Source organism: Scyliorhinus canicula, chromosome 6 (genome assembly GCF_902713615.1).
Source record: "Scyliorhinus canicula chromosome 6, sScyCan1.1, whole genome shotgun sequence".
Classification (NCBI taxonomy): domain Eukaryota; kingdom Metazoa; phylum Chordata; class Chondrichthyes; order Carcharhiniformes; family Scyliorhinidae; genus Scyliorhinus; species Scyliorhinus canicula.
Genome location: NC_052151.1, coordinates 181718047 through 181732783, shown reverse-complemented (window position 1 = coordinate 181732783; position 14737 = coordinate 181718047).

The window sequence follows — 14737 nt, the reverse complement described above, 5'->3', positions numbered from 1 at the left end:
CAGACTGAATTGGCCGGGTCCTCGAGGACAAAGCTGCTAGACTGGGACTGCAGCAGGCGGTGAGGGAACCAACAAGAGGGAAAAACATACTTTTTTTTTTAAATTTTATAAATGTTTTTATTGGGTTTTTTTTGAGCAAGGTATAATTACCGAATAAGAATTACACAGAATAAGAAACACATATATATATACACACATTTAGAGGAGAAGGGCATACCCCAACATAAAAAGAATACAATAACATATGAAATGGAATAACTGGTGGGGTATTGTGCACCAGCTCGACAGCGGCATCTCTGTACATCTGGCAAAATTACCCACCCCACAGAAGTAGGCGACTGCCTGCCGGGGGGGGGGGGGGGGGGGGGGGGGGGGACTGGGGGGGGGGGGGGGCTGGGGGGGGGGGGGACTGGGGGGGCAAGCACACCTTTGGGTGCCGGGGAGAAAATCACAGTGTGCTATATTTGGCTGTGCTGTGTGCTACTGTCGCCCGGCCTTCCCAGACGGGTCTCGCTGCCGTCCCACGCTCGCCCCCGCTTCTGCCGCTCCTCCCGTCCTCCATTTCCAGTTTCCTCGTTCCCTGCTCCTGGTGATGTCATGCACGTTTTGGCATCCCGTGTCCTCCCTCCGGCTCAAGCTTCCCTGCCCCCCCCCCCCCCCCACAGTTCGCCTCCCTCTCCCCAGGTTTAGCTGTCTTCCCCCCTCCCTCCCCCTGTGGTTCGCCCCTCCCTCCTCAGGTTTAGCCGTTCTCCCCCCACCCCCCACCCCTCCCTCCCGGTCCATCTCTCCCCTCCATGTCCCGGCTACCTTCTTCCGACTCCCGACCATTTTCCCCTGATTCTTGGCCACCCAACTATTCTTCCTCTTGTTCGTTGGCCACAAACAGGTCCCTGAACAATTGCATGAATGGCTCCCACGTTCTGTGGAAGCCGTCGTCTGACCCTCGGAAGGTGAATTTCATTTTCTCCATTTGGAGAGATTCCGAGAGGTCGGACAGCCAGTCTGCAGCTCTGGGTGGTGCTGCTGACCGCCAGCCAAACAGGATTCTACGGCGGGCGATCAGGGAGGCAAAGGAACAGATCTGGCTGGTCTGAAACCCCGAAGACCGCCACTATCGGGCATGGCTCCACCCTCACCCCCACCACTTTGGACATAGCCTCGAAGAAGGCTGTCCAGTACTCCACAAGTCTGGGGCAAGACCAGAACATGTGGGCGTGGTTGGCCGGGCCGCTTTGCACCGTTCACATCTGTCCTCCACCTCCACCTACTCATACGGTTTCTCGTTAAGTGGGCTCTATGTACCACTTTTAGTTGCGTCAGGCTGAGCCTTGCGCACGTGGAGGTGGAGTTGACCCTATGCAGTGCTTCGCTCCAGAGTCCCCACCCTATCTCCATCCCCAGGTCGTCCTCCCATTTCATTCTTGTTGCGTCCAGTACGGTGTCGTCCCTATCTACCAGTCGGTCATACATGTCGCTACAATTCCCTTTCTCTAGGATACTTGCGTCCAGTAGGTCTTCCAGTAGTGTCTGTCGTGGCGGTTGTGGGTACGTCCTTGTCTCCTTTCGTAAGAAGTTTTTGAGCTGCAGGTACCGTAGCTCGTTCCCCCCAGCTAGCCGAAATTTCTCTGTCAGTTCGTCCAGTGTTGCGATCCTGCCGTCCGTGTATAGGTCCCTGACTGTCAGTGTCCCCCCGTCCTGCCTCCACCTTTTGAAGGTGGCGTCGGTCAGTGCTGGTTTGAACCTATGGTTGTTGCAGATGGGAGCCTTGTTCGACATTTTGGTCAGGCCAAGTTGCTGCCGCAGTTGGTTCCAGGATTGGAGGGTGGCTGTCACCACTGGGCTGCTGGAGTGTTTTTTGGGTGGGGGTGGGAGTGCTGCCGTGGCGAGGGCCCGGAGGGAGGTCCCCTGGAAAAATATACTTGATATCTGTAATTAGAACATACAGTGCAGAAGAAGGCCATTCGGCCCATCGAGTCTGCACCGACCCACTTAAGCCCTCACTTCCACCCTATCCCCGTAACCCAATAACCCCTCTGAACCTTTTTGGAAACTAAGGGCAATTTATCATGGCCAATCCACCTAACCTGCACGTATTTGGACTGTGGGAGGAAATCGGAGCACCCGGAGGAAACCCACGCAGGCATGGGGAGAACATGCAGACCCAGCCATTCTTACCAACCTGCCTGCTGCAGATGCCTCTGTCCATGAATTAATTATTTGTTACCCTTTACTGTAACTAGTAACAGCAACTAGTAACTGTAACTAGTAACAGTAACTAGTCTATTCATTTTGCAGTGTGATGTAGGAGACTAGACTACAAAGTGAAGTCCTGGGATAATGTAAGATGTCATTGATCGATACACAAAACATCAGCGCACTGCCCGATATCTGTGAATTCTTTTCTCCATTCTATCGTAGAATGATACAGCCCATGAGAAGGTTATTCAGACCATTGAACAAAATTTGACAGCCTTCCCGTGGTATTTTCCAGTTATCCAGCGCTGCCAACAACAGCCCCCCATTGGGGCAGGTTCCCGGGGGGCAGACTTTAACAACAAATTGGTGTTGCCACCAGTCCCCCACCTGCTGGAAATGTTTCCAGGTTCATTGGCAAGGGGCACCCTGCCTCAAACGCCAACACAGGTCACCATGCCGCTGATACCCAAAAAGACCCAACGGAATACGGATCACACAGAAACATTTCGCTGCTCAATGTGGGCGCAAAAATACTCGCAAAATACTGGCCAAGAGACTGGGGAATGGGCTTTGTCAAGTGTAGACACCTAACAGGCCCTCACCACGACAGCATTCCCATCCCCGCCAACAAGCCCAGTGGTGGGAGCAACCCGGGGAACCTGGAACCGGATGAGGCAGCATTTTGGGCGGCTCGAAGTGTCCACCGTGTTTCCCATCTGTGGCAAGCACAGATTTCCACCGGCTGTGCTGGACACCACCTCTAAGAGGTGGAGACAGAAGGGGGGACATGACGGTTCGGGACTTTTACACGGGAGATAGACCAGTGACCATAGAGAAACTGACGGAGAGATTGGAAGTACGAACTCTGACATCTACAGGTCAAAAACATTCTGTGCAAGAAGATGACATCGCACCCAAGGACCACGAGAGACTCAATGTTGGAGGAATTACTGGACGTGGACAATCTGGGGCTGGTTTAACTCACTCGGCTAAATCGCTGGCTTTTACAGCAGACCAAGCAGGCCAGCAGCACGGTTCGATTCCCGTACCAGCCTCCCTGGACAGGCGCCGGAATGTGGCGACTAGGGGCTTTTCACAGTAACTTCATTGAAGCCTACTCGTGACAATAAGCGATTTTCATTTCATTTTCATCTGGCGGGGGAAACCTTTAGAAAGGACACGCGCCCAACGGACAAAAGAAGGGTAAAATGGGAGGAAGGGTTACGGGCAGAAATAGGATGGGGACTCTGGAGCAGAGCACTGAACAGGGCGAACATCTCCTCCTGCACAAGGCTAAGCCTAATGCAGCTTGAAATGATGCACAGAGCACACCTGACAAGGACCAGAATGAGCAGGTTCATCCCGGAGGTGGAGGACAAACATGAACGGTGCCAGAGGGGCCCAGCCAACCACACCTACATGTTCTGGGCATGTCCCAGACTTGTCGGGTTCTGGACAGCTTTCTCCGAAGCAATGTCCAAGGTTGTGAGAGTGAGGGTGGAGCTGTGCCCGAGAGAGACAACCCTCGGGATATCGGAGCAGCCAGAGCTACATATGGAGAAGAGGGCCGATGCCCGAGCTTTCACTTCCTTCATTGCCTGTCGGAGAATCCTGCTCGGCTGGTGATCAGCAGCACCACCCACAGCTGCAGACTGGCTGGCAGACCTGGCAGAATTTCTCCACCTGGAGATGATTAAGTTCGCCATCCGAGGATCGGAGGAGGGCTTCCACAAATCGTGGAGGCCGATCACTAACTTGTTCCAGGACCTGTTCAAAGCCAGCAATCAATAGAGCGGGGAGTGGAGGGGGGGGGGAGGGACGCACGGGACCACAGGCGGACAGGGAGGGGAGGAGGGAAACAGTGTGGGGGGAGGGGAGGAGGGGGACCAGAGGAAGCAGCAAGGGGGAGGCCAGAAAGTGGCCAACACAGAGGCCAGAGGGCCGAAATCAGGGCCACAAGAAAGAGAGCCCTCAAAGCAGGCCGACAACAAGATAGGGAGAGGGGAGGGGAGAGAGCGAGGCCAAGCGACAGGGGGTGAGGCCGGAGGGAGAAGGAGGGCACCACCACCCAGACAACTACCCATAGTAAAGTAAAGGGCTAAGGGAAGGACCCTGAAACAGTAAAAGAAAGGTGGTGGTGGTGGGGAGAGGGGGGTACATAGAGAACAATATGTAAATTGTAACCGGTGCATCTTCCCTAAACAAGTGTACAGAGTATAAAATCTGAAAACTTTAGTTAAAATATATATATTTTAAAAATCATTGCATTTTAGGGCGGCACGGTGGTGCAGTGGTTAGCACTGCTGCCTCACGGCGCTGAGGACCCGGGTTCGATCCCTGCCCCGAGTCACTGTCCATGTGGAGTTTTCTCATTCTCCCCGTGTCTGCGTGGGTCTCACCCTCCCCCCCAACCCAAAGATGTGCAGGGTAGGTGGATTGGCCGCGTAAATTGCCCCTTAATTGGGAAAAAAAAGAATTGGGTACTCTTAAAAAAAAATTTTTTTAAATCATTAAATTTAATTCCAGATGAGGCAGCATGGTGGAGCTGTGGTTAGCTCACTGTCTCTGTGCTGGCTCTCTGTAAAAAAAACAAAAACAACTCGGTTAGTCCCACTCCCCTGCCTCACCCCGGTAACAGTGCAAAGGTTCTCCCCAGGAACATGGAACATTGTACGGTATGATTCCGTGGGTATGACTATGTCGGACTGTTGTTTGACAGACAGTTCTCCCAAGGCAGACACCGGCCCTCAGAAGGGGCTGGTTTAGCACAGTGGGCTAAACAGCTGGCTTGTAATGCAAAACAAGGCCAGCAGCGCGGGTTCAATTCCCGTACCAGCCTCCCCGAACAGGCGCCGGAATGTGGTGACTAGAGGCTTTTTGCAGTAACTTAATTGAAGCCTACTTGTGACAATAAGCGATTATTATTATTATTATGGATGTTAATGAGGAGGACTTTGACAGGTCGACTAGGCAAACCCTTCCATTGTCCTTTCTGGTGCCTCGATCAATGCAGATGCTCTGTCTGGTTCTCTTGATTTTCAACGTTTCTGTAGTGTTTTGGTACATCTATGTGCCCATTTCACAGTCATACGCATCACTGTGGGTCTGGAGTCACATGAAGGCTAGGACAGACCAGGTAAGGATGGCAAATTTCCTTCCCTGAAGATTTGAGCCCATGTTCCCAGAGCATTCACCTGGGCCTCTGGATTTACTCGCTCAGTGACAGTACCCCCCATCGTTCACAATCTCAGGAGTTCCCAAAGATCTTCACCATCAAAGAAGCATTCTTGAAGTACAGTCACTCTCAGAACAAGGATCTTGTGTGCCAGTCCGACGCTTCCAGTGCAGTACTGAGGGAGTGTTGGCAGAGCGGTCTTTCGACGAAACATTAAAATGAGTGGCTGCATGCCCTCTCAAATGGATGTCAAAGATCCCATGGCACTACTTTGAAGAAGAATAGGTGAGTTCTGCCTGGTGACCTGGTCCTCAACAAACATCACTAATTATCTAGCCTGCATCCCACTGCTGTGTGAGCTTGCTATGCACACTCTGGCATCTCAATTTCCAACGTGACAAATGGCGACGACACTTCAAAAGTTCTTCATTGACTGGGAAGATCTTTGGGAATTCCTGAAGTCATACACAAAGTCATGAAGAAATGTAGCTAGTCCCTGTCTCTCTAGTCTTCTTACTCCTCTTGCAATTGGCTCTTCAGGATTTGGCGAAGTGTGGATTGACAAATAAAAAATGAATTGTACTCGACATCGGGATGCAATTCCAGTGAGGTCCACGTTCTCAGAATGATGATTTTGTTTGAATAGTATTCAGTAGGTTAATATTATGCATGATCACATGATGTGCTTATTTTTGTACCGGCTAATGGACATTTTGGAACTAGTTAAACTGCATAAAGAAATTGAGGATGTGGCCTGACCGGCTGTGCAGTGAGCTGCTCCTCACACTACCTCTGTCACCAAGACAACGTCTCCGGGAAGCCCACAAACCCGGCATTCCTCGTTCCCTCAACTTTTATAAAAGGGTAACGAGAGGGTTAACTCCACCTCGGCTCGGTACGGGTGGAAGGAAAGCCAGTCGATGCCGGCAGCTGTGTGTGTGTGTGTGTGTGTGTGTGATTCTTCTCCTTATTCTACACTTGCGGTACTCTTGTCTGCCTAATCCCAGGGAAATGGGAGGGCCGCAGAGGGGGAGCTCGAGGATGTTTGGAAGCACTGTTTAAGCCCCAGGTGGATTTGGCTGGCAAGCGTGGCACTGGGAGAACCAAGCTCCTTAGTCACCCCAATGTGTTGATTTATTTCAGCGGGCGAGCCGTTAATTGGTCGACAGCCTGGCAGAAGTTGTGAGCATTAGGTAATGTCTACAAAGCCTGCCATCTGTGAGCAGATGGAAATAACAATGGCTGAGGAACAGCTCATGGCAGCAAATGCTTTCCGGGATGGGGGGGGGGGGGGGGGGGGGGGGGGGTCCTCCTGTTAGGTATTTGGAAGGCGAGGTGCATTTTTGATATCAAAGATGTTCCACAAGCCCAGAATGAGTTTGCAGCAATACACGTGACAGTCAGACTTCCTGGCACAATAGATACCTCTGATCTTTTGAAAATTTGCAGCAAGACATTGCTAATTAGAAAGTGAGAACTTGCATTTACACATCCTATTACGTGACATGTTAGAGCACAGAAACAGCCCATTTAGCATCTCAGTGATGATGTTTATGCTCCACATGGGTCTTCCCCCACATCCCAGTCAACCTCTTATCACCTCCAATCCTTTCTCCCTCGTATAATTATAGAGCTTCCCTTTAAATCCGTCTACACTCTTCACCTCAACCACTAACCGTGGAAGCGAGTTCCACATCCGCACCACTCTCTGGGTCAGGAATTTTCAACTAAATTCCCCCTTTGATTTATTTATCTTTTAAATAAATTTAGTGTACCCAATTATTTTTTTTTACAATTAAGGGGCAAAGTAGTGTGGCCAATCCACCTACCCTGCACATCTTTGGGTTGTGGGGGCAAAACCCACGCAAACACGGGGAGAATGTGCAAACTCCACACGGACAGTGACCCAGGGACGGGATCGAACCTGGGACCTCAGCGCCGCAGTCCCAGTGCTAACCACTGCGCCATATGCTTCCCCGCCCCCCCCCCCCCCCCCCCCCCCCCCCCCCCCCCCCCCCCCCACCACCCCTTTGATTTATGAATGACTGGTTTATATTGATGGCCCCTAGTTTTGCTTTTCCCCGTAAGTGGAAATCTCTTCCCTCTGTCTACCCCGCCGAACCCCTTCATCGTTCTAAACCCCTCTGTCCGGTCACCTCTCCACATTCACCGCCCAAGAGAAAAGAACCACAGCCCGTTAGATCTTTCCTGATAGGGTTTGAATCGCTCAGTTCCTTTGCCAGCATGAGTTGAAACCCTTTAAGGCAATAACGTACTCCCCCTTTTAATCATGGGATGTGGACATCACTGCTCGCTCAAACCACTGCATCCTATTGGTCCATGATGTGGAGCTGCCGGTATTGGTCCTGGTGAGCACAGTAAGAAGGCTGACAACGTCAGGTTAAAGTCCAACAGGTTGTTTCAAATCATTAGCTTTCGGAGCCCAGCTCCTTCCTCAGCCACCGCCTGTCCACGTTGGGCTGACTAGTCAGTCCATCATTAAGCCAGGCTGACTAGTCAGTCCATCATTAAGCCAGGCTGACTAGTCAGTCCATCATTAAGCCAGGCTGACTAGTCAGTCCATCATTAAGCCAGGCTGACTAGTCAGTCCATCATTACACCAGGCTGACTAGTCAGTCCATCATTAAGCCAGGCTGACTAGTCAGTCCATCATTACACCAGGCTGACTAGTCAGTCCATCATTACACCAGGCTGACTAGTCACTCCATCATTACACCAGGCTGACTAGTCAGTCCATCATTACACCAGGCTGACTAGTCAGTCCATCATTACGCCAGGCTGACTAGTCAGTCCATCATTACACCAGGCTGACTAGTCAGTCCATCATTAAGCCAGGCTGACTAGTCAGTCCATCATTACACCAGGCTGACTAGTCAGTCCATCATTAAGCCAGGCTGACTAGTCAGTCCATCATTACACCAGGCTGACTAGTCAGTCCATCATTACACCAGGCTGACTAGTCAGTCCATCATTAAGCCAGGCTGACTAGTCAGTCCATCATTACACCAGGCTGACTAGTCAGTCCATCATTACACCAGGCTGACTAGTCAGTCCATCATTACACCAGGCTGACTAGTCAGTCCATCATTACACCAGGCTGACTAGTCAGCCCATCATTACACCAGGATGACTAGTCAGCCCATCATTACACCAGGCTGACTAGTCAGTCCATCATTACACCAGGCTGATTAGTCAGTCCATCATTAAGCCAGGCTGACTAGTCAGTCCATCATTACACCAGGCTGACTAGTCAGTCCATCATTACACCAGGCTGATTAGTCAGTCCATCATTAAGCCAGGCTGACTAGTCAGTCCATCATTACACCAGGCTGACTAGTCAGTCCATCATTACACCAGGCTGACTAGTCAGTCCATCATTACACCAGGCTGATTAGTCAGTCCATCATTAAGCCAGGCTGACTAGTCAGTCCATCATTACACCAGGCTGACTAGTCAGTCCATCATTACACCAGGCTGACTAGTCAGTCCATCATTAAGCCAGGCTGACTAGTCAGTCCATCATTAAGCCAGGCTGACTAGTCAGTCCATCATTACACCAGGCTGACTAGTCAGTCCATCATTAAGCCAGGCTGACTAGTCAGTCCATCATTACACCAGGCTGACTAGTCAGTCCATCATTACACCAGGCTGACTAGTCAGTCCATCATTAAGCCAGGCTGACTAGTCAATCCATCATTACACCAGGCTGACTAGTCAATCCATCATTACACCAGGCTGACTAGTCAGTCCATCATTACACCAGGCTGACTAGTCAGTCCATCATTACACCAGGCTGACTAGTCAGTCCATCATTACACCAGGCTGACTAGTCAGTCCATCATTACACCAGGCTGACTAGTCAGTCCATCATTACACCAGGCTGACTAGTCAGTCCATCATTACACCAGGCTGACTAGTCAGTCCATCATTACACCAGGCTGACTAGTCAGTCCATCATTACACCAGGCTGACTAGTCAGTCCATCATTAAGCCAGGCTGACTAGTCAGCCCCTCATTACACAAGGCTGACTAGTCAGTCCATCATTACACCAGGCTGACTAGTCAGTCCATCATTACACCAGGCTGACTAGTCAGTCCATCATTAAGCCAGGCTGACTAGTCAGTCCATCATTAAGCCAGGCTGACTAGTCAGTCCATCATTACACCAGGCTGACTAGTCAGTCCACCATTACACCAGGCTGACTAGTCAGTCCATCATTACACCAGGCTGACTAGTCAGTCCATCATTAAGCCAGGCTGACTAGTCAGTCCATCATTACACCAGGCTGACTAGTCAGTCCATCATTACACCAGGCTGACTAGTCAGTCCATCATTACACCAGGCTGACTAGTCAGTCCATCATTACACCAGGCTGACTAGTCAGTCCATCATTACACCAGGCTGACTAGTCAGTCCATCATTACACCAGGCTGACTAGTCTGTCCATCATTAAGCCAGGCTGACTAGTCAGTCCATCATTACACCAGGCTGACTAGTCGGTCCATCATTACACCAGGCTGACTAGTCAGTCCATCATTACACCAGGCTGACTAGTCAGTCCATCATTAAGCCAGGCTGACTAGTCAGTCCATCATTACACCAGGCTGACTAGTCAGTCCATCATTAAGCCAGGCTGACTAGTCAGTCCATCATTAAGCCAGGCTGACTAGTCAGTCCATCATTACACCAGGCTGACTAGTCAGTCCATCATTACACCAGGCTGACTAGTCAGTCCATCATTACACCAGGCTGACTAGTCAGTCCATCATTACACCAGGCTGACTAGTCAGTCCATCATTAAGCCAGGCTGACTAGTCAGTCCATCATTAAGCCAGGCTGACTAGTCAGTCCATCATTACACCAGGCTGACTAGTCAGTCCATCATTACACCAAGCTGACTAGTCAGTCCATCATTACACCAGGCTGACTAGTCAGTCCATCATTAAGCCAGGCTGACTAGTCAGTCCATCATTACACCAGGCTGACTAGTCAGTCCATCATTACACCAGGCTGACTAGTCAGTCCATCATTAAGCCAGGCTGACTAGTCAGTCCATCATTACACCAGGCTGACTAGTCAGTCCATCATTAAGCCAGGCTGACTAGTCAGTCCATCATTACACCAGGCTGACTAGTCAGTCCATCATTAAGCCAGGCTGACTAGTCTGTCCATCATTAAGCCAGGCTGACTAGTCAGTCCATCATTACACCAGGCTGACTAGTCAGTCCATCATTACACCAGGCTGACTAGTCACTCCATCATTACACCAGGCTGACTAGTCAGTCCATCATTAAGCCAGGCTGACTAGTCAGTCCATCATTACACCAGGCTGACTAGTCAGTCCATCATTAAGCCAGGCTGACTAGTCAGTCCATCATTAAGCCAGGCTGACTAGTCAGTCCATCATTACACCAGGCTGACTAGTCAGTCCATCATTAAGCCAGGCTGACTAGTCAGTCCATCATTACACCAGGCTGACTAGTCAGTCCATCATTAAGCCAGGCTGACTAGTCAGTCCATCATTACACCAGGCTGACTAGTCAGTCCATCATTAAGCCAGGCTGACTAGTCAGTCCATCATTAAGCCAGGCTGACTAGTCAGTCCATCATTAAGCCAGGCTGACTAGTCAGTCCATCATTACACCAGGCTGACTAGTCAGTCCATCATTACACCAGGCTGACTAGTCAGTCCATCATTACACCAGGCTGACTAGTCAGTCCATCATTAAGCCAGGCTGACTAGTCAGTCCATCATTACACAAGGCTGACTAGTCAGTCCATCATTACACCAGGCTGACTAGTCAGTCCATCATTAAGCCAGGCTGACTAGTCAGTCCATCATTACACCAGGCTGACTAGTCAGTCCATCATTACACCAGGCTGACTAGTCAGTCCATCATTACACCAGGCTGACTAGTCAGTCCATCATTACACCAGGCTGACTAGTCAGTCCATCATTACACCAGGCTGACTAGTCAGTCCATCATTACACCAGGCTGACTAGTCAGTCCATCATTACACCAGGCTGACTAGTCAGTCCATCATTAAGCCAGGCTGACTAGTCAGTCCATCATTACACCAGGCTGACTAGTCAGTCCATCATTACACCAGGCTGACTAGTCAGTCCATCATTACACCAGGCTGACTAGTCAGTCCATCATTACACCAGGCTGACTAGTCAGTCCATCATTAAGCCAGGCTGACTAGTCAGTCCATCATTAAGCCAGGCTGACTAGTCAGTCCATCATTACACCAGGCTGACTAGTCAGTCCATCATTACACCAGGCTGACTAGTCAGTCCATCATTAAGCCAGGACTGACTAGTCAGTCCATCATTACACCAGGCTGACTAGTCAGTCCATCATTACACCAGGCTGACTAGTCAGTCCATCATTACACCAGGCTGACTAGTCAGTCCATCATTACACCAGGCTGACTAGTCAGTCCATCATTACACCAGGCTGACTAGTCAGTCCATCATTAAGCCAGGCTGACTAGTCAGTCCATCATTAAGCCAGGCTGACTAGTCAGTCCATCATTAAGCCAGGCTGACTAGTCAGTCCATCATTAAGCCAGGCTGACTAGTCAGTCCATCATTGCACCAGGCTGACTAGTCAGTCCATCATTGCACCAGGCTGACTAGTCAGTCCATCATTACACCAGGCTGACTAGTCAGTCCATCATTACACCAGGCTGACTAGTCAGTCCATCATTACACCAGGCTGACTAGTCAGTCCATCATTACACCAGGCTGACTAGTCAGTCCATCATTACACCAGGCTGACTAGTCAGTCCATCATTAAGCCAGGCTGACTAGTCAGTCCATCATTACACCAGGCTGACTAGTCAGTCCATCATTAAGCCAGGCTGACTAGTCAGTCCATCATTAAGCCAGGCTGACTAGTCAGTCCATCATTACACCAGGCTGACTAGTCAGTCCATCATTACACCAGGCTGACTAGTCAGTCCATCATTACACCAGGCTGACTAGTCAGTCCATCATTACACCAGGCTGACTAGTCAGTCCATCTTTAAGCCAGGCTGACTAGTCAGTCCATCATTACACCAGGTTGACTAGTCAGTCCATCATTACACCAGGCTGACTAGTCAGTCCATCATTACACCAGGCTGACTAGTCAGTCCATCATTAAGCCAGGCTGACTAGTCAGTCCATCATTACACCAGGTTGACTAGTCAGTCCATCATTACACCAGGCTGACTAGTCAGTCCACCATGACACCAGGCTGACTAGTCAGTCCATCATTGCACCAGGCTGACTAGTCAGTCCATCATTGCACCAGGCTGACTAGTCAGTCCATCATTACACCAGGCTGACTAGTCAGTCCATCATTAAGCCAGGCTGACTAGTCAGTCCATCATTACACCAGGCTGACTAGTCAGTCCATCTTTAAGCCAGGCTGACTAGTCAGTCCATCATTAAGCCAGGCTGACTAGTCAGTCCATCATTACACCAGGCTGACTAGTCAGTCCATCATTACACCAGGCTGACTAGTCAGTCCATCATTACACCAGGCTGACTAGTCAGTCCATCATTACACCAGGCTGACTAGTCACTCCATCATTACACCAGGCTGACTAGTCAGCCCATCATTACACCAGGCTGACTAGTCAGTCCATCATTAAGCCAGGCTGACTAGTCAGTCCATCATTACACCAGGCTGACTAGTCAGCCCATCATTAAGCCATGCTGACTAGTCAGTCCATCATTAAGCCAGGCTGACTAGTCAGTCCATCATTACACCAGGCTGACTAGTCAGTCCATCATTACACCAGGCTGACTAGTCAGTCCATCATTACACCAGACTGACTAGTCAGTCCATCATTAAGCCAGGCTGACTAGTCAGTCCATCATTAAGCCAGGCTGACTAGTCAGTCCATCATTACACCAGGCTGACTAGTCAGCCCATCATTACACCAGGCTGACTAGTCAGTCCATCATTACACCAGGCTGACTAGTCACTCCATCATTACACCAGGCTGACTAGTCAGCCCATCATTACACCAGGCTGACTAGTCAGTCCATCATTACACCAGGCTGACTAGTCAGCCCATCATTACACCAGGCTGACTAGTCAGTCCATCATTAAGCCAGGCTGACTAGTCAGTCCATCATTAAGCCAGGCTGACTAGTCAGTCCATCATTACACCAGGCTGACTAGTCAGCCCATCATTAAGCCAGGCTGACTAGTCAGTCCATCATTACACCAGGCTGACTAGTCAGTCCATCATTACACCAGGCTGACTAGTCAGTCCATCATTAAGCCAGGCTGACTAGTCAGTCCATCATTACACCAGGCTGACTAGTCAGTCCATCATTACACCAGGCTGACTAGTCAGTCCATCATTACACCAGGCTGACTAGTCGGTCCATCATTACACCAGACTGACTAGTCAGTCCCTCATTACACCAGGCTGACTAGTCAGTCCATCATTACACCAGGCTGACTAGTCAGTCCATCATTACACCAGGCTGACTAGTCAGTCCATCATTACACCAGGCTGACTAGTCAGTCCATCATTAAGCCAGGCTGACTGGTCAGTCCATCATTACACCAGGCTGACTAGTCAGTCTCTCATTACACCAGGCTGACTAGTCAGTCCATCATTACACCAGGCTGACTAGTCAGTCCATCATTAAGCCAGGCTGACTAGTCAGTCCATCATTAAGCCAGGCTGACTAGTCAGTCCATCATTACACCAGGCTGACTAGTCAGTCCATCATTACACCAGGCTGACTAGTCAGTCCATCATTAAGCCAGGCTGACTAGTCAGTCCATCATTACACCAGGCTGACTAGTCAGTCTCTCATTACACCAGGCTGACTAGTCAGTCCATCATTACACCAGGCTGACTAGTCAGTCCATCATTAAGCCAGGCTGACTAGTCAGTCCATCATTACACCAGGCTGACTAGTCAGTCCATCATTACACCAGGCTGACTAGTCAGTCCATCATTACACCAGGCTGACTAGTCAGTCCATCATTAAGCCAGGCTGACTAGTCAGTCCATCATTAAGCCAGGCTGACTAGTCAGTCCATCATTACACCAGGCTGACTAGTCAGTCCATCATTACACCAGGCTGACTAGTCAGTCCATCATTACACCAGGCTGACTAGTCAGTCCATCATTACACCAGGCTGACTAGTCAGTCCATCATTAAGCCAGGCTGACTAGTCAGTCCATCATTAAGCCAGGCTGACTAGTCAGTCCATCATTACACCAGGCTGACTAGTCAGTCCATCATTACACCAGGCTGACTAGTCAGTCCATCATTACACCAGGCTGATTAGTCAGTCCATCATTACACCAGGCTGACTAGTCAG